We start from the raw sequence: 26,503 nt of genomic DNA, 5'->3' as shown, positions 1-26,503 counted from the left end.
TGGCACAGCCGATCCGCACTGGTCCAGAAGCCTTGAGTGCGAAGACCGTCCAGATGAGCCCCCCATGCATAGGTCGAGGAATCGGTCGTGAGAACCTTCTGGTGGGGAGGAGTGTGAAACAGCAAACCTCTGGATAGATTGGAAGAGATCATCCACCAACATAGAGACTGCTGAAGAGCAGGAGTGACCAAGATGTGACGAGTCAAAGGATCTGACACCTGTGTCCATTGAAAAGCCAGGGTCCACTGAGGAATTCTGAGGTGAAGTCTGGCAAAAGGAGTCACATGAACCGTAGAGGCCATGTGGCCCAGGAGAACCATCATGTGTCTCGCTGAGATGGACTGCGTCTATATGCGTTTCCTCCGTTTCCTCTCATTCAAAAGACTCTGGTCAAGCTGAAGTCCGACCATGCCACCATGATTCTGATAGCGCCTCGGTGGCCCAGACAGCCTTGGTACTCCCTTCTACTTCAACTCAGCAGCAGGGAGCCATTCCTTCTTCCAGTGTTTCCTTCACTGCTTACTCAGCATCAAGGATCTCTGCTCCATCCCAACCTGCAGTCTCTCCACCTGACAGCTTGGTTCCTCTCAACGTAACTCCTCTCCAATTTTCCGAAGCGGTGAGGGATGTGTTGGAGGCTTCCTGGAAGCCTGCTACTAGACAATGCTACTCCCAAAAATGGATTAGATTTTCTACCTGGTGTATTTCTAATCGTAAGGAGCCTCAATGAGCCTCCCTATCTTCTGTGTTGGACTATCTTCTGCACCTCTCTCATTCTGGCCTCAAGTCTACATCGATACGAGTCCATCTAAGTGCAATTGCGGCTTTCCATCAGCCTCTGCAAGGGAAACCTCTCTCTGCTCATCCTGTGGTTTCCAGATTTATGAAAGGACTATTCCATTCATACTCTGATTCTTCCCTCTCTCTTTAAAGAATGACATGAAGATGGTTTCCCACGGTTATCCGCGGGGACGGGAACGGTGATGAATTTTGTCACCATGTCATTCTCTAATTTGAACAACCTTCACAGCCCTGGATCATCTCCAAGACCAGGGCTGCCACCTGATTGTAGTCAGACCCCCTTGCCCCTAAGCTGGGATGCTGAATTTCCAAGAGGAATGGACTCTGAACCTTCATCCTCCAAGTCCACCAGAAACAAAAGAGGAGGTGAAACCCAAAGCTACCACCCCTCCCTCATTACCAGGCAGCATGTGGAACAATAGCCTCCTTGAGATAGGCATCAGCTGCAAATTTGGCATGAATCCAAAGTATCTCCATTTATACTGTTTTCTGTAAAAGAAATAAGGGGTATTGATGCAAATGGAAGCTTTTAAAACAAAATCGGAAAATCCAAGATGGCCACTGCAACAGCAATTCTGGTGCCTAAAATACCCAGTGGAGGAAAAAAAAAAAAGCAAATTCCAAAAAATGGTTTTGGGAGGTGGGGGGGGACCTGATCCATAACCTCAGAAATCTTTAAAATGACTTAAGGATTCCCTCCCCCAGGCTGCAATACCCTTACTCACTGTGCTGTGCTTCTGCTTAGTGAAACCTCTGATCAGAGGGGAAAGAAGATTTCTGTCTCAGACAAGCCTATACTCTATAAATGGCTTGTTTCTTCGGACTGCTGTCCAGTTCCTGATATGGAACTGGACCCTCAGACCTCCGCCGGAACTGTGCTACATCGAGGGGGGAGAAACATAGTCGGACCCAATCCTGCATAAAACCACCATGAGAACCGCTCAGTCTGCTCTCAAGCCCACTGCAGTCAGAACCTGGGATGAGCTGCTCAAGCCCACTGCAGACAAACCTGGGGTGAGATTATTTCCAAGGGTACAGACCCTGAGCTATGAAAACTACTGATGTAAGACTGGCATAACATGGCCTGACCTGTGGGCTATGGACTTCAACCCCGAGCCTGTATCTTTTCACAGCCAGAGATGATCTGGAGGTGACCGAGATCCGAAAATAATACAGATTAAACTTGAGCAGAACAGACAGGCTCCCTAATCTTCACTTGTACAGATAAGACTGGGGGGTGGGGGATGGAAAGGGAAGAGAGCTCATTCAAGAGTGATGATGGTGGAGCTCTCTAGATCTCTGTTAGCTAATGAGGGTATAACCTGCTGATCAAGACTATCAGTCCTGTTGCCCAAGAATGTCCTATTATGGATTAAGAGCTGGTTGAAAGACAGAAAACAGGGAGTAGGGTTAAATTATCAATATTCTTAATGGAACAGGGTAAACAGTGGGGTTCCCCAGGGGGGTCTTTCCTGGGACCGTTGCTTTTTAACATTTATCAATGATCAAGAGATGGGAATAACAGTGAGATAATTTGCTGATGACACCAAGTTGTTAAATTACGATTGTGAAAAATTTAAAGAGGACTTTGTGAGACTGGGCATCAAAATAATGTATAATGTGAGCAAGTGCAAAGCGATGAATATGGGAAAGAGGAAGCTGAACTACAACTACATTATGTAGGGTTCCACGTTAGGAGTCATTGCCCAGGAAAAAGATCTAAATGTCATTGTTGAGGATACATTAAAACTCTCAGCACAGAGTCTGGTGACAGTGACTAAGAAAGCAAATAGAATGTTAGGAATTATCAGGAAAGGAGTGGAAAACAAAGATGAAAATATTATATCGTCTTTGTATCGTTCCATGGTATGGCTGCTCCTCAAATACTGTGTGCAATTCTAGTCGCTGCGTCTGAAAAAAAGATATAACAGAATTAGAAAAGATACAGAGAAGGGTGACAAAAGAGATAAAAGAATGGGACAACTTTCCTATCATTAAAGGCTAAAGCGGCTAGGACTCTTCAACCTGGAAAAGAGATGGGCTCAAGGAAGATATGATAAAGGTCTATAAAATACTGAGTGGAGTGGAATGGGTAGATGCGAATCGTTTGTTTGCTCTTTCCAAAAATACTAAGACTAGGGAGCATGTGATGAAGTTACTAAATAGTAGATTTAAAACAAACTGAAGAAAATATTTCTTCACTCAACATGTACCGGTAATTAAACTCTGGAATTCATCGATGGGGAATGTGGTAGGGCAGATTTGAATAAATCAAATTGTTTTAAATCAGGCCTGTGACATTAATGGAATTCATTTAACAAAAAATTAAGGCCCTATTTTATTAAGCCATGCTAGAGGATTTTACTAGTGCTGCCTGATTCAGAGAAAAAAATTTTTGATTCAATTTGGTCCATTGAACTGACTTTTCGATTCGTTCCAATTCACTTTTCCTGCCCAATCAGGCATTTTTTTCAAAATTCCTGGCAGATTTATTTTGTAGCCTCTTCACCCACCCTACCCCACCCCCCTTTGCCCTCTCCAAACCCACACCGAAGCTGTGGTGTAAACAAAACAAAGACATTCCTCTCTCTGTTAGGTCCTAACTCAAGCTCACTGTCTTAACACCACCTCTGGCAGGATACACATTTCAAATCTGACATATTGAAATCACAAAATAGAAAATAAGAAAAAATTATGTTCTTACCTGTTAATTTTCTTTCCTTTAGTCACAGCAGATGAATGCAGAGACTAGTGGGATTACGTCCATCAACCAGCAGATGGAGATAGAAAGAACTGAGTTGTCCTCAGCCTTATTGGATGCACAGCCTCCTGTCCAATCAGTATAGGTCTTCTAAGAGCATCCGAAATAAAACTCAGTAAACTCCTTTCCCACACATGTGATACAAGAAAAATCAATACTCAAAAAAAAAAAAGAAAATGCAAATCCAGCACAAAAATCATGCCCAAACTGCGCTCATGAACGACAAAACCTGAAACAGGGTGGGACTCTAGATTCATCTGCTATAACTAAAGGAAATAAAATTAACAGGTAAGAACATAATTTTTCCTTCCTTGTCATCAACAGCAGTTGAATCCAGAGACTAGTGGGATGTAGCAAAGCAATCCTAACATAGGGAGGGAAATAAAAACCACTCCACCAGTCCCAATGTACGGACGATCACGTTAGAACTAGTCTCACATCTAGACCAACTGTGGATACCTAGATAACAACAACCAAGAAAGTGTGAAATCCTTCACTTCCAATATAAGCTAGTCAGAATTTGTCTAAGAAGAAAGCAAACAACAGAGGTCATGTACCCCACAATTATACAGGCTAACCCTCAGAAAACATGTGAGCAAGACCAATCATTGCCTTAAAGCACTATGGTAAGGAAAACAACAGCGGTAGTGCCCCTTCACAAATAGAATGGCAATACAGCACCATACAGTCATAAGTCTAAAGATGGAGCAGAAGTCCTGTTGAGGGAATCTGCTATCCCCACAATGGTCCGATCCCATGGCAAATCCAAAATATTCAGGAAAGGACATAAGAATAGCCTTACTGGGTCAGACCAAAGGTTCATCAAGCCCAGTAGCCTGTTCTCATGGTGGCCAATCCAGGTCACTAGTACCTGGTCAAAACCCAAGGTGTAGCAATATTCCATACTACCGATACAGGGGAAGCAGTGGCTTCCCCCATGTCTTTCTCAATAACAGACTATGGAATTTTCCTTCAGGAACGTGTCCAAACCTTTCTTAAAACCAGCTACGTTATCCGCTCCTTCCACATCCTCTGGCAACGCGTTTCTGAGCTTAACTATTCTCTGAGTGACACAACAGTATAACAGATCCTTTTCCCCTAGCAAAGTTGTAGGGCTCCAAGCCTGAAAACACATAAAGCGAGAGCTCACAATCTAAAGAAGAGTCAACCCAAACTATCAAACAAATAGTACTCTGAAAAGAGACAAACTGCTGAACAAATTCAAGAAGAAATCCTCACCTTAAGAGAGGAAATGACCCATACACCTACACACAAAATGCTTCAGGAGAGGCATGGTCGAATCCCCCCTACTAGCTTAGTCCTATCGAAGGTTGCCAAAGTAACTTCCAGAAACCACTAAACAAGCTGGTGGAACATAGAGGAACCAAATCAACTGTGAATATGTGACACCACTGGACAGAAACAAATTCAGTTCCAGGTAGAGTCGTACGGACTGGTAAGACCATATACGAAGAGAGAGGGCAGAATGTAGTCCACCTACATCTTCTATGCAGTGAAAATGGCAAAAAAAAAAAACAAACCCCCAGGATACAATATGCAGACGGAACAACCCCACCCCGCAGGGGAGTCCAGCATGTGAAACAAACTAGATGTACCGAGAAGTTATGTAAAGCACCGCCCTCACCTAAGTATGGGCTATAGAAAACAGATGAATAGTAACAAGGATGCTGGCACTAACGGGAACAGACTCAAGTCCCAGAGAAAATGAGAAAGCAGTAAGGAGACTCACCCAGATTCACAGACCAGAGATCCATAAAAGGAAGAGAGAAAGACAAGCCCATCAGGAAGGTGTGGAAAGAATAAACACAGCCTGCTACCAAAAGAAATAGACAGCATCAACACCAACTCCGTGACCAGAGGCTCTAGTTCAGATCCTGCCCATTAACCTTGCGACAGCCCCACTTATGATGTCCAAAGTGAATGTGTTGGTGGTGGCTCCTTCTGTATAGAAAAAGAGAATTCAGTTATCTGTCAATGAAGACGCCAGGCCACCTTAGTGTCCTTATCAAAGAGCCATCAGGTAACCCAAAGAATAGTTTCTCCTGGCCACACCGAGGTTGGGTCAACAAGTTCAAGTTTCAAGCTGAATAAAACTTGAGTAGAACAAATGAAGCTATGTTGAATGCAATGTAAAAGCACATCATGACAGGAACAAGAGCTCCAATAGAGTTTGAAACCAAATATCCACAGCCTCCAGCCTGTGCACCATTCAGAGCAGCTGCCTTCTCGTTTGACTGCTCCTAGGGAGTGCGAACCCATATAATGACAGGTATCTAACATAAAAACGTCATCTTACATGCAGCCCCTGCAAATGTACACATGATACATCAAGAGAATCTTCTTCTAACCCGAAAATGGGAAACTAGGTACCATCCCTAGAACGGCACGAGACCCCACAGATACGAGAAGAAGGAACTGGAAAGAGATGCCCAGTGTCCTGAAAAGGTCAGCGCCAACCACTAAACCCCAGTTGTACCTCATGTCACCAAGTGCAGATGCACACCTGCGGCTGTTGAAGAACTGCCTAGTAGTCATACCAACAATAAATTGCAGGCGTACGAGCCCCAGAAACTCCAAAAAAGAAATAATCTGCTAGAATGAAACAATAGCAAGCGCAGTAATAAGGAGTCTGGTTACAAACAAACCACCATAACCAAAAGGCAGCAGTGAAAGCTGCTACTTAAGGCAAAACCCTCAAGAGGTGAAAACTGCCTGACTAACATGCTTCAACATTCTGTTAGACAGCATGAAACGAAGACATTGACCTGTGTCAATGAGAGAGAAGAGAAGCAAGCTCTAAGCCCTCTATATGGTCATCATGACGCCCAGTGAACTGTCAAAAGACAGGAGGTAACAAAGTTTGTGATGAAAGAGTAGGGTGACAGAACGCCGCAAAGCCCATTGTCGCAGCACAAAAGAAACTGAAAGAGTTGGAGCACAATGAACCCGAGGCAGCTAGTGCTGCTACAGAGGCTACTAGGTCCCAGAACCTACTCAGTCTACTCAAGGAGGACAGCCTAGCACTATCTCAGCATCCAGCCGTAACCAGGAAAAGTGTACCAAATAGACTTAATAGAAAAAGCCAGAAAACCTGAGTGCCCATGACATGCGCTGCTACCCTGCGACCTAAGAATGTCGCCAAAGGATAGGAGAAAAGTACAGCACCTTCTTGCAGCCCAAAAGAATACAAGTACCCTGGTGCCAGAGAAAGGGTGATATGCTGGAACAAACAAATGTGGCTCTACTATCAGTGCCACCAATGTCCGTCTCCTGAAGAACTTAAGGAGATAGCACCGGAAATCCTGAAGAAGACATACAGAAGATACACAACACACTCAATCGTGTGTAGGAGAATAAAGGAGAAAGAAAACGTCAAGGCACCGGGCCAGACAGGAAATAACTCATCTAGCTAAAAATACGATCTAAGTGAGCGCACCTGCAGATGCTTGGTACCATTCATGCTTGGGGAAATTGTGGGCAAAGGGACCCACCAAAGTCCCCCAAAGACTACGTGACCGAAAAAAACACATCAAATAGGCATGCCCCAAGCCAGCGCTTCAACCTAACAACTGAAAACAAAGGAAGGACATCCAACACACCGCCAGCTGACTAAACTAAACTAAACCTTAGGTTTGTATACCGCATCCTCTCCACAATCTCAGAGCTCGGCACGGTTTACAGGAGTTGGGATAGAAAGGAACTCCAATGAAGGGTTAAAGGCCATAGTATAAAGAATGTTTAGAGGGCTTAGTATACCAGAGAGGGAGGAAGTATTACATTTTTGAGAATAGCCAGGTTTTCAGATGTTTACGGAAAAGTTGGAGGGAGCTCAGATTCCAAAGAGGGGAGGTAAGGTTGTTCCAGAGCTCAGTGATTCTGAAGAGGAGGGAGGTCCCTAGTTTTCCTGCATGGGAAATGCTTTTTAATGAGGGGAAGGATAGTTTTAATTTTGGGGTGGATCTGGTGGAATTAAGATTTGAGGAATTCCAAGAAAGTGGAATAAAGGGAGGAAGGATGCCGTGTAGGATCTTGAAAGTTAGACAGACGCATTTAAAGTGGACCCTGGAGATTATCGGAAGCCAGTGAAGCTTGGACAGGAGTGATAAGACATGGTCAAATTTGCTTTTTGCGAAGATAAGCTTAGCCACGGCATTCTGAATCCGCTGAAGTCATTACTAATTGATGTGTCAGCAAACATCTGCATACCCAATCATGACCAAAGGTGGAAAGGAAATGTCCATGTCCCCCATAGTGGCCTAAGATAGTGCTTTCTTTATAATGTCACTGGGGTACTAATAGTTAAATATTAGTGGAAGTCAGAAAAATATTAGAGTTCAAATAAAAGAACTGTCTTCTCATTCAAATTGGTAACCAAACTTCAGGATTGTAACCGTCACGTTTGAAAGTCACTCAGAGGTATAGAGTTCTTCAAGAAGAGAGTTGCGCCCTCTAGTGATGAACCAAAGTATATTTTTCAGTCGTTGCAACTTTATTAGTTCTGGTTACGCTCCAAGTTTGATTACAAAAGTAAATAAATAAATAAATGTCTTTACAGTCTTTCAAACACTTGTATGAAAATACTTTGTTTTTTCTTATCTTTACAAATCTTTTCAAATGAACATCGCTCTGTGAGAAAATTGAGAGCAGTTTGATAATTCAGTTTATAACAGGTTCGGGGTCTCTACGTGGCCCCGTTTCGATTCCTTCTTCAGGAGACCCTATTGTATGTAAATTGAAAAACCTTTTCAATGCTGATAGAATGCTTCAAGTTTGCGATGTGGTAACATCGTCAAAAGAACGCTGTCGGTGCTGTGAATTTAAACTGTCAGAGAAAACATAGCATCAGCTGTCTGGTTTAAAAGAGTACAGGGGGAGGAGTTTATTACACGTCAGAATTAGAATTAGACCCCGAACCTGTTATAAACTGAATTATCAAACTGCTCTCAATTTTCTCACAGAGCGATGTTCATTTGAAAAGATTTGTAAAGATAAGAAAAAACAAAGTATTTTCATACAAGTGTTTGAAAGACTGTAAAGACATTTATTTATTTATTTATTTATTTACTTTTGTAATCAAACTTGGAGCGTAACCAGAACTAATAAAGTTGCAACGACTGAAAAATATACTTTGGTTCATCACTAGAGGGCGCAACTCTCTTCTTGAAGAAATCTATACCTCTGAGTGACTTTCAAACGTGACGGTTACAATCCTGAAGTTTGGTTACCAATTTGAATGAGAAGACAGTTCTTTTATTTGAACTCTAAGATAGTGCTTAGCAGGAACCCAGTGCAAAATAGCAACCTGTGGCCCAAAAACTTTTCCTCCAGAACTACAACCAGAGGACTCTATATAAAAATTAAAAAAAAAAACATCACCCAAAAGCACCTACCAGAAAGCTCCGATGCTATGCTGAGAGAAAACCTAAAGTGGACCAAACAGTGAGATGTGCTGGGACCTGATCTCAGGAAGATCAGCAAAGGCCAGGTCAGCTCACAGACTGCTGTTGACCGTCTAACCAGCAAACAGCCTAAGTGGGGGAATAGCAGGTCATAAGCTTCACCTGAGAACATATGTGTTCCAGGCAAAATTATAAGCCATAGAAAAAACACCCATAAGTCCCCTGCAGGTTCAGACCACCCTCAAACACTCCAACTGAAAGTAGCACAATAAGAGAAGGATAGCACACGCGCTAGACCAGGCAGCCACCTGAAAGGTCCATAGCCCCTGCGCACACAGATACCCCCCCCCCACAGAAACGGCCCAACTATACCTATTCAGTGAATACCACTATTACTACTACTATTAATTATGTCTACAGCGTTTCCCAGTCGCAAATACCACAAAAATTACCTGCCAAGCACCAAATACTAAAATTAAAGCAAAAAAATGAACCTCCTTCTGAAAGCAAAGGGGAAACTTTCGAGTTGCTTGTTGACCAACGCATCTCTATAACTGACTCGTACTGAAAAGCGCTCGACACCAGAAATTTCCTGCTGACACACGGCTCACCAGGGCACCCTATACTGCTGCTCTAATGTATCGAGCACGCCCCAACTAAACGGTGCCAAATTAACAAACATTCCCTCAAATACAAAGCCACAAACCGGCATGCCCAGAGTAGCCTACTGCTAATAACTTGCACCGCTACTACCGACTCAAAAATGGCTGCGAGCGACCGAAGTGAAAATTGTCCTCAGCTGTTCAGCATGGTAAAGTGCCAGCTACCGTTCTCTCCGGTGCCCCCTATAGAGGAAAAGTTACAGCGAAGCTCCTCGAACCAAGTTTGCTGGGTCTAGGGTAACATACTCCGTCGAGCCCGTGTTGACTCCCTCAGCCGCGAATCACCCGGAGACCACAAAACCAGAAAGGGCAAGAAAACAACACTCACCTGCAAGCTAGGAATGGCCAAGTGAAGGAGCCTCCGGCAGTAATAATAATAGCTTAATTTATATCCCATCATACCTTTTCAGTTCAAGACGGTGTATAACAAGAGGAGCTATAGGACAGCGAGGTGGCATTACATCAATTAGATTTGGGAAGGAATGGAAGACAGTTGAGTGAGGGGGGCAGTAAGGGGAAGGAGGTAGGAACGTGTAAGAGAGCCTAAGCTTCTTAAGGAGTAAACCGCTTGTGAAAAACAGTACTCTTTTAAACTGTGTCCATTTGTCTCTTTTTCTTTTTTTAAATTGGAAAGGAGAATCAGAGAAACAGAGAAGGCACCATATCAGAGAGGGAACGGGACCCTGAAGAAGGTGAGGCAGGGACCTGGGGGGGCCAGGTGTAACCCCTAAAGTTTGTATCGTTCAGCCAGAATACCCCTCATTTCCAAATAGCCAGGCCTGGCCCGAAATCCACAAGCAGAAGCCAGGAGGCTGTGAGGAACACATCCATCAGCCTGCTGGAGATAGAGTATACTGATTGGCCAGGAGGCTGTGCATCCAATAAGGCTGAGGACAACTCAGTTCTCTCTCTCCAACTGCTGGTTGATGAACATAATCCCACTAGTCTTTGGATTCATCTGCTGTTGATGACAAGGAAAATTATTTTTTCTACCTTTTGTTGTCTGGTCATTTTGTCATTCAAATCATGTTGGTTCCAGGCTCTGGTTTCTGCTTGTCTTCTGTTAACTCGCTCGCCAGGATCTCCTACCCATTTGAGGTTTTCTTCTCTCTCTGTGCTCACCATTCATCTTCCAACTCTGTACCTTCCCTTTCACTGCTATATCTAATATTTCTGTTTCGTTCCCTTTGTCTACCATCTCTCTCTTTCCCTGCCTTGTGTCCTGGATCAAACCTCTGTAAGCAGTCTCTCTCTCTTCCTCCCCTCCATTATCATGTGCAACATTTCTTTCTCTCCCTATGAACCATCTCTCCCTACCCTCCACCCTATGTCCAACATTTCTCCCTCTCTCTTCTCCATGCAAGTCTCCCTCCCCTCCACCACATGCAGGATTTCTCCCTTTCACCCCTTTCTGCCTCTTTGTTGCATCTCTCCCTTCCTCTCCTTCATCCCATGTCCAACAATTATTCTTCTCTCCCCCCTTGCACATCAGCTTTCCCTCCCTCCCTCCTATCCCCCTCTGCAGCAGCTTTCCCTTCCTCCCTCCTATCCCCCTCTGCAGCAGCTTTCCCTCCCTCCCCAACCAATTCTCTCCACCGTGAGATCTGACATATGGGCCTCCCAAATGTAGTGCAGTATTTAGCTTAGGGCCCTATTATACTATGTAGGATAGCATTGCATAGGGAAATAAGTTACATAGGTTTCACAGGTAGACAGTGAGATGACTCAACTCTCAGTAGGTAAGCTTTTAACTTTTTTCAGTGCTTGTTAGGGTTTGCTGAGAACTGAACTCTTATCAGCGAGGCTAATATCAGCGAGGCTAAAAAAAATCTGATGTTTAGACTGGCTACAATTTTCACATACTGATATGGCCTGTTTTTCCTCTCCATGAGTAAATGTCTTGTTTTTTCCTTACATTTGTAAAAACAAAAACAAAAACATGATCAGTTTCATATTTTGGGAACATGTACCATCTTGTACTTTGAATGGGTATAAAGCAGTGGTTCTCAACCCTGTCCTGGGGGAAACCCAGCCAGTTGGGTTTTCAAGATATCCCTAATGAATATGCATAAGACATATTTGCATGCCTGTCTCCTCCATTATATGCAAATCTCTCTCATGCAAATTCATTAGGGATATCTTGAAAACCCAACTGGCTGGGAGGTCCCCAAGGATAGGGTTGAGAACCACTGGTATAAAGCAATCCTCTCAACGTGGCTGGCTTGAAGTTCACCAATAGAGAAAGTACATTTTTGCCCAGGGCCCTCTCGCGAGCTCTTCCAGCCTAACCGTGCTTTACGGCTTCCAGGTCTTTGTTTTTGAAGGCTAGAAGATGCAGTTAATTTTTCATGGTGATGTATTATTCCTTTCCTTCGTAAATTCTCTTGTCATTTCTTTCTTTTACTAATCTTTTACTAATAAATGCTATATTTAGTTGTAAGAAACAGCTAGTGTGGATTATTCTGTTTTACCCTAAAACGTCAGTAGGCTATAAAATTGTGTTACCCTGGCCTGCTGCCCCCTATATGGTCAAGTGGAATACCTAGCTTGTTGTTCTCCATACAGCTAGGCAATGCACTAAAGCAGCAGCCAGGGCTTTCCCTCTGCCCAACCTGTTCTGAACACTGCCTTTTCCCACTGGCTACCACCACCACTGCTGCTGCTTTAGGAGACCCGGAGGTGTAAGAACTCACTCAATCGTCGAGTCCGATTTTTTTTAGAAAGCGATTCAATTCACAGATGTAAATTGGACAGCATTAGCTTTTACTGTGGCCCAGAGCACTATATGCTCCAGGTATCGGTAGAATCCTCTATCGCGGCTTAGTAAAAGGGAGGGTTAAACTTGCCTGAATATACAAGCCTCATGCTACACTATTAAAAATTAATACTTATTTCATGATGAATAACTTTTGGACTATAATGCATCTTAAATAGAAAACTATCTTTAAATAAAATGAGGAAAAATCTATTTTTAAAAAACCCAATTTAAAGAAAAAATAAATTTAAATTAAAAAAAATCTGATTTTTTTAAAATAATTTTTTTAAATCATCGATTCTTATCCACCCTAGAATGTTGAGCATTTAGATAAACAGGGTTTAAAAAAAAAGATTTGAATAATTTCCTAAAAGTCCATAAGCCATTATTAAGATGGACTTGAGGAAATCCACTGTTTATTCCTAGGATAAGCAGCATAAAATATGTTTTACTCCTTGAGATCTTGCCAGGTGTTTGTGACCTGGATTGGCTGGCTGCTTGCATCTCCTAACTCATACTTGACATAAGATACCTATGTCCATTCTATTATTCCCTCTGCAAGAAACTCCCCACCCCTTTATGTCTCGTCTGTCTGTCCAAATTAGATTGCAAGCTCTTCTAAGCAGGGACCGTCTATTACCTGTTGAATGTACAGCGCTACACACGCCTTTCAGCGCTATAGAAATGATAAATAGTACTGTAGTAGTAGTAGTTGGAAACAGGATGCAGGGCTTGATGAACCTTCGGTCTGTCCCAGTATGACAACTCTTATGTTCTTACGTGTATCATATAGTTCCACCAAAATGCTGCTGCCAGAATGCCTACATACAAGCCATATAACATATGTACAATATTTTTGCCACATGTACTTTTATGCACATAATACCTCCGTAATTAGAATTTCCTGCATGTAAAACTTGCTTAACACTTGCAAAAATTGAGTATAAAATTATCCCATTAAGAGCAAAAAGATCCCAGCCCATCCTAAATACACAGATGAAAACATTTAGAAAACTTGAACACCCTTCAAATTTAAGAGCCAGGAAAAAAATGGACCTCGGTTTTTGTTTTGCATTTTTTATGTACTTCCCTTCCCTAATTCAACCTCTGTTCTCCCTTGACAGATGATCTGTTCAGTCACACAAGTGTGATGGCACCGTGATGGAACTGCCCTTGGATAGTCTTGAACCTGGAAAGCTCCAGAAAAGCTTTCTACACATGTGCCAATCTTCTACCTAGTGTACTTACTGTAACTGCTGTCCCTCCATGCCCCCTCCATTAGTTTCCGCGATTGCAACAAGACCTCTTCGAGTAGTCTTACCAGCTTTCCTCAACCCCTCCCCCAAAAAGACGAAGAAGTGACAGAAATATTAGTTAAGACGACGACAAACAGAAGACAATCATTATTCCTTATAAGGAATTTGACTTCACGGCGATAATTTTTAAAATATCATCCAAACAAAAACTAGGCTTTAAAAGAGGTGAACAATGCGATCACAAAATGACTGACGGATCCATACGACTCCTGTATTATGGTCTATTTCAACAACATCCTCAATGGAAGCAGCCATTTACTCTTCTTATGGAAAGACACCACAGAATTCATGTTCTTAAGTCTCCATACTGGTGTCAGGTCAAAAGCGCGCTGGGACAAAGGTACGCGCAGACAATTGAGCGCAGCGTGGAGGCGCACACCGCAGAAAATTAGTTTTTACGGCTCCGACGGGGGGGCATGGGGGGGAACCCCCCCACTTTACTTAATAGAGATCACGCCGCGTTGGGGGGGCGTGGGGGGTTATAACCCCCCACATTTTACTGAAAACTTCCCTGTTAAGTTTACAGTAAAATGTGGAGGGTTAAAAACCCCCAAACCCCCCACAATGCCGCCGCGATCTCTATTAAGTAAACTGGGGGGGTTCCCCAACAAAAACCCCCGTTGGAGCCCCTAAAAACTGTAATTTTCTTCAGCGCGCGCCTCCATCTTGCGCTCAGTTGTCGGCGCGCGCCTTTGTCTTTCGCGGGGTTGTCCATGAACCCTCCATACTCAGCAAGATCACCTCAATGTAATTCACCAGGTCTTCTGTCTGACCATCTCCACCAGAACCATCGCCCTCCTCTCAACCAAAGGATACCTCATATCCTTGACTTCTTAACAGGTTGGTACAGGCTCTATAAATTCTTACTACAACAAAGCCTGGTCTAAGAGAGCAAAATCTTATAGTCTTAAAATACTTAGATTTCCCAAAAGAATTTATTTACCAATTCATGAAGTTTTACTAGAAAACCATAAAACTGTGGACACTGTCATATACTTCATGAGTTATAAAACACAGGTCTGCTCTCAAAAAGCTAGACGCTCTAAGGAATTTTCTGATTCACCACTGAATAGAGACATGAAAACCATGGATAACGTGTAAAAGAATGTTTCAAAATACGATGTTAACAGGTAGGATAGCAGAACATCAATTTAACTACACTCAGTACTTGTATACAGCTATGGATAATCCTCACAAGCAAATTGAAACCTTACCAACTGTTTAACGAACAGCATTTTGACAAGATTTTATAAAACTTTGAAGAATACTCTAAAAATATGATCAGGGTGCCCACATTTACAACACAGCGATGAGAGGCACTGCAGTAGCCATAAGTACTTCAGGATTCACGTGGAAAGCCGAAATCAATTTTGGCAGGAAAGGAGGACCCATGTGCAAGGAAAAATCAGACACCGAGAATCAGTAGAACAGCTCAATACAAAAAAAGAACTTGAAGTTCTGAGACACGGATCAACGACCAGAAAGACAATCTGGAAAGTCAAGGCCAAGAGGGAAGCATCTCGAATAGGCTCAAGGGAGCTGTGCTAAAACCAGACAGCACCCAGGCTGTCAAACAAGAAAGCCCAGCCACTTGGACACGAAGGGATGTCACAGAGAGGCATGTATCTAGACCAGCTGGAAGAAAGGCAAGAATCACCAAAATTGGAGCAGAATATGGCTCTGGCCATTCCTGGTCACACCAATCCTGGAAAATCTGCCATGCCCTAGTGAAGGCAGACACAGCAATTGACTTCCTAGACTTGAGAAGTGTAGCAATAACTCCCTCTGAATAGCCTGTGTGCACTAAAGATGCACATGCAAAAGTCATGCCATAAGAGCAAAGCAGTTCAGGTCCTCCACAGAGACCAGATCCTGAGAAATCAGGTCTGAAAGGGTGTGAAACCGAAGGCTGTGACCTCTGTGAAGACACAGCAGATCTGCATACCTGAATGACACAGCCTGGAAGGGTCGCTATCCACTGAATAACTCTGCTTATCATGGGCAGGGGAGGAAAGACATGCATGTGAATCCCCTGAGGCCACGGCAGCACAAGAGCATCAAGATCTGTGCAGTTGGGCTCAGATCTTTGACTGAAGAATTGAGGCATCATCATACCCTGTGCCGTGCCCACGAAAATGAAGCGGGGCCGACCCCAGCACTACACAATGGTTTGGAACACCGCTGAGGACAGCTCCCACTTGCCAAGATCCAAAGCCTGACTGCTGAGGGAGTCGACTGGTACATTGTTGACTCTTGCCACATATGATGTAGAAAACGCCTGCAGAGGACATACCATCCGCAGAAAGAGACGGTAAGCCTCCTGAGCCAGAGAGTTTCTCTTGGCGCCTCCCTGGCAAGTGACACAGGCTACTGCTGTTGTGCTGTTGGAGAAGACTCAGATTAGATACAATAGAAAGCGACACCTTAGAATACTCCAAATCTTCATATGTTTGCCATACTATCAAAATCAGAAACCATATACTTCTAAAAAAAAAACAAAAAACCCAACAACCCCCCAGCAAAAAAAAAATCTACAATTATAATTATAAATAATACCAGCCACAGAGATCAGGATGTAGGTTCACAACTCAGGGACCTTCTAGACGGCCTATGGTTAAATGACCACAAAAGCTATCTCAGCTTGCAACACCAAAATCCCAACCAGAAAGAAAATCGGACATACCAGCAGGGGTCAGACCAGTCTTTTCTAGCTGTTTGGCAGACCATTCCCACAGACACCTGGGTTCTCAAAATAATCAAATGTGATTACAAAATCAACTTCCATACTCATCTGCCAGAACGTTTTCCATGTTTCAAATGGATTCAGGTATCTCAATTCCTACTGTTACAACAGGAAGTCCAATGACTCATGGCTATCAGAGTGATAGAACTTGTCCTAGAAAATCAGAGGAAAAGGGTTTTACTTAAACTATTTCTTCATTCCAAAGAAAACAGGAGGATTCTGACCCATATTAGACCTCCATGCACTCAACAATTTCCAAGGACAAATGTCATATGTTATCAATCTCTTCCATAATTCCACTCCTGGAGAATTGTTCAATTTTGTCAACAGATATTCAAGATGCCTATCTGCATATTCTGATCAACCCAATGCATCAGTGATACCCGAGATTTGTATGCAACAATGTCCACTACCAATACAAAGTTCTTCCATTTAGCCCATCGCACAGATTCTGGGGCATTCACCAAGTGTGTGATAACTGTATTAGCCTATCTTTGTCATCAAGGAATTCTGTTATTTCCATATTTAGACGACTGGCTAGTTTCTGTTACATCCCCAGAACAAAATTGCCAAGCACTAAACCCTACATCAGCTCGGATTCTTAATACATCCTCACAAATCCAATTTTCACCCTAAGCAACAGATGGAATTCAGTCACAACAAAAGCAGTTATATCTGCCTCAACAAAGAGCTTTGAAGTTTCAAGACCTCATACAACTAAACAGTGACAGCCCAAACTCTTTTGATACTATTAGGACATATGGCTACCATAGTCCAAGTACTAAACAACCCCGATTACACATGGTTTCTGAAGGACAGATGGAATCAATATCTCCAACCATTGCCAACACTAGTAACACTGAATCCACAGATTCTCAAAGATCTTCAGTGGTGGCTACTTTGGAACAATTCATTCATTGGTATGCTATTCTATTCCCCCACAGCACACTGTAACGTTAACAATGGATGCTTCAAAGAAGGGGTGGGGAGATCATTTACTTAGATACTCCACACATGTCTCTAAAATCCGTTGCTTGTCAGCAGGAGCATCAGCTTCCTGGAACTTTGAGCAATTCATTTAGCAATTCAGGCTTTCCAATCCCATCTTCGTGAACAGGTGATAAGAGTACAAACAGAGAACCAGGTAGCAATGTTCTACATCAGTGGTTCCCAAACCTGTCCTGGGGGACCCCCAGCCAGTCAGGTTTTCAAGATATCCCTAATGAATATGCATGAGAGAGATTTGCATATAATGGAAGTGACAGGTATGCAAATCTCTCTCATGCATATTCATTAGGAATATCTTGAAAACCTGACTGGCTGGGGGTCCCCCAGGACAGGTTTGGGAACCACTGTTCCACATAAACAAACAAGGTGGAATGGGATCTCGACAACTGTATCAGGAAGCAATCCGAATCTGGAAACTAGTCATCAAACTAGAAGTGCATATAGTGTCATGTGAAAAAATAAGGACAACCCATGAAATACTCAGTTCTTTCTTAAGAAATGTTCACACATCAATGTCCAATCTTTTTTTTTATTTATCTCTGGAAAATAAAGTGATGTAATTGCAGGTAAATAACAAATATTTTCCTTGATTTACTCATGAAAACAAAAGATATCCACAAAAATGTGTATTTTAACTGAGGAATAAATTAGGACACCCTAACAGCTAGTATTACCCCATTTGGATGAAAAAACTGCAGCGAGACATTTCTTGTAGACATCTTCCAGTCTCTGACATCGGTCTGAGGAAATTTTGGCCCACTCCTCAATGAAGAATTCTTTCAGCTGTGAGATGTTTGAGGAGCCCGTTTCAAATCACCCCACAGCATCTCAATGGGATTAAGATCAGGGCTTTGACTCGGCCACTCTAGGATTCTCCATTTCTTAGTTTTCAGCCAGTCCTTGTTGGGTCATTGTTGTGCTGCAGGGTCCAGTTCCGCTTCAGCTTTAATTTTCTTACAGATGGTCTCACATGTTCCTCAAGCACCTCTGATACATGGTAGAATTCAAGGTGGATTCTATGATGGTGAGCTGGCCAGGTCCTGCTACAGCAAAGCATCCCTAAACCATGACATTTCCACCTCCATGCTTTACAGTTGATATGAGGTTATTTTCCTGGAATGCTCTATTTGGTGTACACCAAACATGTCCAAATAATTCAATTTTAGACTTATTTGTCTATTGAACAAATATTCCAGAAGTCTACATTCTCTCTGGCAAACTTCAGTCTGGCCTTGATGTTTCTCTTAGAGAGCAAAGGTTTCCTCCTTGCACACCTCTCATGCAAGTTAAATTTGTGCAGTCTCTTTCCGATTGTAGAGGCATGCACTTTCACATCAACAGTAGCAAGAGCCTGTTGTAGGGCCCATGATGACAATTAAGGGTTTTTGGAGACTTCTTTTAGCATCTCTTAGATAGCCAGACCTGGGCATGTTGGCAGTTGTTTGGTAAGTCCTCCATTTTCCGGAGGAATAGCCAATGTCAAATTTTTTCGAGATCTTTTTAAATCCCTTACCAGACTTAAAAGCTGCTACAATCTTCTTTCTGAAGGCCTCAGACAGCTTTTTTGATCTCACCATAGTATTCACTCTCACCACAGCAGTCATGAGCACACCAAACTAAATGTCTCAGGTTTAAGTAGCATTCACACTAAAGATGGTACTGTTTAACTCTGTTTCATTAATGGTTGGGAGTTATACAACAGATGTCTCCAATACTTCACCCAACCTCCACAATATCCAACATCCCTCTCCACAAAATTACAAGTTGTTCCACATGCTCTCATATATTTCAAATCTGGCAAAATGTGGCCTCAGGTACACCTCCTCCACCCTTAGTAATGTTCAATAGAGGTAGGGATACCGGGGTTTTTATTCCTTATTGGCCCATATTCTTTTATTGCAGTTATTTAGGTAAACTTTTTTTTAAAACTTTTTAACTTTTTTGTCCACCATAATATAGTAACATAGTAGATGACGGCAGATAAAGACCCGAATGGTCCATCCAGTCTGCCCAACCTGATTCAATTTAAATTTTTTTTTTTATTTTTTTTTAATTTTTTCTTCTTAGCTATTTCTGGGCAAGAATCCAAAGCTTTACCCGGTGCTGTGCTTGGGTTCCAACTGCCGAAATCTCTGTTAAGACTTACTCCAGCCCATCTACACCCTCCCAGCCATTGAAGCCCTCCCCTGCCCATCCTCCACCAAACGGCCATACACAGACACAGACCGTGCAAGTCTGCCCAGTAACTGGCCTAGTTCAATATTTAATATTATTTTCTGATTCTAAATCTTCTGTGTTCATCCCACACTTCTTTGAACTCAGTCACAGTTTTACTCTCCACCACCTCTCTTTTTAGAAGTTTCCTTGAGATTATTCTATTTAAACATATTCAAATAAATTGTATACTTAGCTTAGTATACTACTGGCTTACATGATCTGACATGTTTTGCAACAATTTGCTTTATCAAGGATCCCCCAGAGCTTTGATAAAGCAAATTGTTGCGAAACATGTCGGATCATGTAACCCAGTAGCATGCTAAGCTAAGTATACAATTTATTTGAATATGTTTAAATATAGATTTAGCTATTGGTTCTGGTGATAGGTTACTTATGTATCTCAATGTTTTCCATGTATCTAAAAAGATTCTGTTATCTTTATATCTCCTAGGCATTGTTATGGTAATTAGATGTTCTGGATATAAAGGGAACAGGAGTTGCCATTCTAAATACAGCCAATCTGGTACATTTTCCATGAGATCTGGGAGGATCCAATACATACCCTGTCTTAAAATATAGGCTTGATGATACCTATAAAAATTTGGAAAATTTACCCCCCCTTCCACAATTGGTCTTTGTAATGATACTAAAGCAATTCTTGGTCTTTTCCCAAACCAAACAAATTTTGTAAGAATATTGTTAAGTTTTTTATAAAATGACCCCTGAAAAAATATTGGTATCATACTCATTTGATAACAAACTACAGGCAATACCATCATTTTAATTGTTTGAATTCTTCCCCACCAAGAAAGATGTAATGGATTCCATTGCTCACACATTTCTGTTATTTTTTTCAATAAAAGTTTTTCATTCTCTTTGACTGTGTCTTCAATTGTATTTTTGATCATAATTCCTAAGTATTTTATTCCATCTTCTTTCCAAATAAATGAATATGGGTCAAATAGTCCTTTCGTACAATGAACATTAATTGGGAGGACTTCAGATTTGCTCCAATTAATTTTATATCCAGAAAAAGTGCCGAATTTGGGTAAACTCCAGGATCAGAATTGGCAGATTTAAAATCGTCTGGAAACAATGGATAAATGCAGGAATAAGAACATTGAATGATGTCATATCAGAAGGTTCCTTGCTTAGTTTTTCACAATTGCAAAATAAATTTGGACTAAATAAAACACAATATTTTAAATGGATGCAATTGAAGCAAGCCATTCAGGTAGGGTTCCCTGAATGGAAAGATCTTAATACCCAATATAGTTTGCAAGTTTTATGTTTCCAGGCGGATTTCTTGGGACACCAAGCCGTAAAATGGTATAAATTAATATATGGATTTCTAAATAAAAAAAAGAAAACTGGACTTAGGGATATTTGGAGCATTGAGATTGGACAGACAATTTCTGCATCTCAATGGCCAAGATTCTGGTCCTGGAGATTAAGATTAACAAAGTCAGCATCTATGAGTCAAACATGGATATTTTTATTACATAGAGTGTTATGGACCCCGACGCGCTTGCAAAAAATAGATAATACTAGATCTAATAGATGCTGGTATTGTAAAATAGAAGTAGGGACATTAGATCATTTAATTTTTTTTTTGTCCTTGCATAAAAGCCTTTTGGAATTTAATTTGGCCCCAAATTAACATATTACTAGAAAATCATATTGGTCTCTCATATGATACCATATTATTTGGTACTGCAATGAGAACACAAAGTCCAATATCAGCAAACAATAACAAATTGCTTTTAATATTGACAGGAGTTGCCATGCAGCAAATCACACAAAATTGGAAGGATTATACCAAGCTAAATTATACATTCTGGTGGAACTCGGTGTGTCACATTTATAAAATGGAGAAAATATTGGCATTACAACAAGGAAATATAAAAAATTTTAAGAAAATATGGGATCCATTGACAAAATATTCTAAAGATCAGATATCTTAACACATTGATAATAATAATATAGGGTTAGGGAGGGAAATATAGAAATTACTATGAGAAAAAATGAAAAAACAAATAACAGGGGAAAGGGATTCAATATATATGATATGATATTGTACATACAACTATAATTATTATAAATTAAATATTATGCTATTCATTTATTGTAAGAATGAAAATTTTATAAATAAAAATTAAAAAAAAAAAAATGAATATGTTTAAATAGAATAATCTCAAGGAAACTTCTAAAAAGATTATGGTGGATAAAAAAATTAAAAAGTTAAAAAAAAAGTTTACCTAAATAACTGCAATAAAAGAATGTGGGCCAATGAGGAATAAAAACACCGATATCCTTACCTCTATTGAACATTACTAAGGGTGGAGGAGGTATACCCGAGGCCACATTTTGCCAGATTTGAAATATATGAGAGCATGTGGAACAACTTGTAATTTTGTGGAGAGGGATGTTGGATATTGTGGAGGTTGGGTGAAGTATTGGAGACTTGAGGTTTAAGTAGGGTAAACCTCCTTCAAAATGTTGAGTAACAATGTTCTAATCATGTGTACCTCATGTGTGTGATTTGAGCCACTTTAAGTGGGAAGATATGTGGGGGTGTCCTCATTTATTCCTCAGTTAGAATACACATTTTTGTGGATATCTTTTGTTTCATGAGTAAATCAAGGAAATTTTTGTTGTTTACCTGCAATTACAATCACTTTCTTTTCCAGAGATAAATAAAAACAGATTTGACATTGACATGTGAACATTTCTTAAGAAAGAATTGAATATTTCATGGGGTGTGCTAATTTTTCACATGACTGTATATGCCATCTACTTTCCAGGCAAGGACAACATGGTAGCAGAGAAACTAAGCAGACAGCCTCACATGAATGGTCATTAAAGACGAGGATTATGCAAGACCCTTTTTGACATTAGGGAAAGCCCCATATAGATTTCTTCACATACCCACACAACACAAAATGCAACAAGTTTTGTTTCAAGTTCACAGAACCCAACAGACTAGCAGAGGGTGTGTTTCAAATATCTTGAACAGTTCAGCTGTTATATGTTTACCCCCCCCCCCCCCAATTCCATTAATATCCCAAACCCTGCAAAACGAACTCCTGGCCAATACATACCTAATTCTTATTGTTCTTTATTGGCCAAGACAGGTGTGTTTTCCTGTGCTACTCAGACGAGCTCATTAACCCCCTTATTTTCTACCAAAAGTTCCAGATTTGATGACTCAAGATGGAGGTCACATTCTCCATACCAACCTTGTCTCTCTCAACCTGTCGGCCTAGCTTCTTCATCCTCATTAACCAATGAACAGCTTTTCACACTGGAGGTCCTCCGCATACTGATGACTTCTAGAGCAGACTCCACTCAACAGTCTTATTTGTTTAAATGGAGAAGATTTATTAACTGGTGTCAACATTGTCGCTTTCAACTGATATCATATACCATACCTCAGGTTCTTCAATATCTAACACACCTAACTTCGTCTGACCTAGCACACAACTCTGTTCACACCCACCTAGCAGCTATGTATGTCTTCCATGATCCAATTGACAGCATACCGTTGACATGACATTCATTAGCTAAAAAAGATACTTTAGAGGTCTTTTTCGCATAAACCCACCTTTAAAACAGCTCTTTTCCAAAGTGGGACTTCAATCTAGTACTACATGCTATGAATCCTCCGTTTGAACCACTACAACAGACAGACATCAAGAATTTAGCATGGAAAACCTTATTTATCATCGCAATAACTTCAGCAATAAGGACTGGAGAACTCCAAGCATTAGTATATTATCCACCATATACCCAGATCTTGCATGACATATACAAATTCTTACTGAAAGTCATTTCACAATTCCATTTGAATCAGATCATAACATTGCCTACATTTTTCTCTCTTCTACATTCAAGAGCAGCAGAAAGAGAACTCCATATGTTAGATTGCACAAAAGCTCTCACAATTTATCTGCAACGTACACATAATACGAGATCGTCCATCATAACTGTTTCCGTCTTATGGGTCAATGGTCCCCAACCCTGTCCTGGAGGACCACCAGGTCAATCGGGTTTTCAGGATAGCCCTAATGAATATGCATGGAGCAGATTTGCATGGCTGTCACTTCCAGGACAGGGTTGAGCACCACTGTTACAGGTCACAGGGAAACCTAAAACCTGTTACTAAAGGGACTTTATCTATTTGGATTTCAAAGCCGATACAGTTGTGTTACTCGAAGCACTCAACTTCACCATCGGGTGCACCTCATGTCTCCGCTCATGTGCTGAGGTCAATGGACACAACAAGAGCATATCTTCAGAGCCTCACCTCAGGAGATTTGCACCACAGTGATGTGTATGTCAATGCACATTTACTATGCGTTATTGTATAGACATGGCAAAACAGCAGGATTCAGCCTTCGGAGTTCTGCAGACCTTACTATGAGGAACCAACTCCCCTCCTCCTTCTGCACTCCAGGTACCAGATATTTACTATTTCTACTTCTATGATAATATATCTGTTACCTGTACAACTTGGGAGGCACCACTTGTGTGGCTGAACAGATCAGCTGTCAAGGGAGAAATAGAAGTTGCTTACTTATAATGGTAGTTCTCCTTGGACAGTTGATCTTACAAGCACACAAACCCTCCCACTCTCCTGAGCTGCCGCCAGCTATCCACGACACAGAGGGGGACGTGAAGGTACAGTAGTTACAGTAAGTACACTAGGCGGGAAGGCTGGTGAATGCACAGAAACCTTTTCTGGGGCTTTCCAGGCTTGAGACTATTCTAAGTTGGTTGTGTCATGGTGACATCACTACTCGTGTGGCTGTAAGATCAACTATCACAAGGAGGACTACTATTATAGATAAGCAACTTCTATTTCTCTTCTATGCAGAGAAATGATAGGGAGGTGCTCTGGTTCAACCACATTGGTTGGTCATAGGTACCCAGGTTAGGCGTTACCATTTCTACTTTACCCCTCTCCTCTTATCAAGCTATGCTAGAGGTTTTTAGCACGGACCAGTAAGTTCTCAGACGCTCACTGGTGCTTTTACCACACTGGCTCACACTAAAAAACTTTAGCACAGCTGGATAAAAGGGGCCCTTACCTTCAATACCAACAACATCTCAAATCTCTTCGGTTATTCTCATTAACAAATCAGCTCTACACTAACTCCTTCCCCTCAGTCAGCAGCACCAAAGGATGATGTAATTGTAGTTATTAATGGTCTCCAATAGTCATGATTCGGGTCATTCCATGTCAAGTGGTTAAATATTAACAACTTCCTCCAAACTGAATAAAATTTTGTGTGACTGTTCCCTTTAGCCTCAAATAAAGCCACATACAATTTTTCAGCTGGATCTCTATTGGTTTCAGACCTAGAGGTTGTTGAATGTAGGTCACTCCTGGAGTACTGTGCTCTGCCTAACCCAAAATAGCAACTTTGTCTAGCCACTACAACCCAACAAAGCCTCCCAGAAAATTGAAATTTGGGAGATTATTACAACTACTCAAAACATTCAGGAAAAGGACATATACAATCAAACGTTACACAATCTATGCCCTATATGTCACAAACAGGGATCTCTGAGACACTGCAAGGCCTCACCATCATACACACATGCTTCACTCACTCAAGAGCAGAAAAAGAAGTAGAGAAAAGCCTCAGTTCAGCTTCATATGGCAAAAAAACTCCACTTCTTGTAAAGCAAGCAGACACAATGAGACCACTTGCACACGTGTGAGAGATAAGCAATGGTAAAGAAAGAGGCACTGTAGCAGAAATTTTTTCCAGCCATGAAAACTATTTGCTGCATTTAGTGTGCCACAAAAAACATTTGCTCCGTTTAGTGTGCCGGAGTTAAAAAAGTTTGAGAGACGCTGCTCTATACCATTTGAAAGAGGGCAAATATCTAATTATTGACTTCTAGAATTGGATACTTCTTAAATTTAATAAAAAATTATGGAACAAGTGTCAAACCTTAAGAAAGGCTGCCATACTGAGCATTGGAAAATAACTAATAATAATTAACGAATACAAATAGTACACATTTAGGGCTCCTTTTACTAAGCTGCGCTAGCGGTTTTACCATGCACTTAGCTCGCGCAGAATTGCCGCATGTGCTAGACGCTAATGCCAGCATTGAGCTGGCGTTAGTTCTAGCCGTGTAGTGCGGCAATTCTCCACGCACTAAAAACGCTATTGCAGCTTAGTAAAAGGAGCCCTTAATTTTCCCCACCACCAAATTTCCCCGTCCCGCCCCACCTGGCTACTTTTTCATGCCACCCGGCTGGAAAAAATTTCTGGGAAGAACACTGCAAACCATAACAGTTTGGTTTTGGTGGCATTTAACTTCATACACACAAAAGAAGCCCAGTTTTGAAGTCTTGAATTACAAGAATTAATTTCTACTGTTAAATTCGACAGTGATGGATCAACATCAAGTAAGATGAAAATATCATCAGCGTACATATAAATCGATGCTGAAATAGATAATTTCAAATATTTCAGTGCCGTCATATATATATTAAATAATATAGGAGACAATGGAGATCCCTGAGGTACTCCGCAAACAGGAGACCAAGTGGAGAAAATTTATTCTCAGCGTGTACTTGATACGATCGTAGTTTCAAGAAACTGCTGAACCAATTCAAAACTCCTTGATCTAGACCAGTGGTCTCAAACATGTGGCCCGGGGGCCACAAGCGGCCCACCAGGTACTATTTTGAGGCCCTCGGTATGTTTATCATAATCACAAAAGTAGAATAAAACAGTATCTTCATCATATGTGACACATCTCAAGGTTACTCAAGCACAGTTGCGGCTCAGTGCGAGTC

General features: G+C 41.5%; 1 protein-coding gene across 5 annotated transcripts in view; it reads right to left on the bottom strand.

The window, feature by feature from the left end:
* Positions 1–26,503, bottom strand: part of DRAP1 (DR1 associated protein 1) — a 70,366-nt gene that overhangs the window by 39,990 nt on the left and 3,873 nt on the right. Inside the window, exon 2 of one of the 5 annotated variants that reach the window (XM_033957453.1) lies at positions 23,288–23,359. The exons of 3 other annotated variants lie outside the window; for them this stretch is intronic. The gene's annotated coding sequence lies outside the window, so the exon portion shown is untranslated. Of the gene's footprint in view, positions 1–13,039; positions 13,221–23,287; positions 23,360–26,503 lie in introns of all 5 variants that reach the window. One more of the 5 variants, XM_033957454.1, reaches the window with a different exon arrangement.

The sequence above is a fragment of the Geotrypetes seraphini genome, chromosome 8 (assembly GCF_902459505.1).
Source record: "Geotrypetes seraphini chromosome 8, aGeoSer1.1, whole genome shotgun sequence".
In the NCBI taxonomy this organism is placed as follows: Eukaryota; Metazoa; Chordata; class Amphibia; order Gymnophiona; family Dermophiidae; genus Geotrypetes; species Geotrypetes seraphini.
Note: the sequence above shows the minus strand (reverse complement) of the source record. Positions and strands in the feature narration are given on the sequence as shown.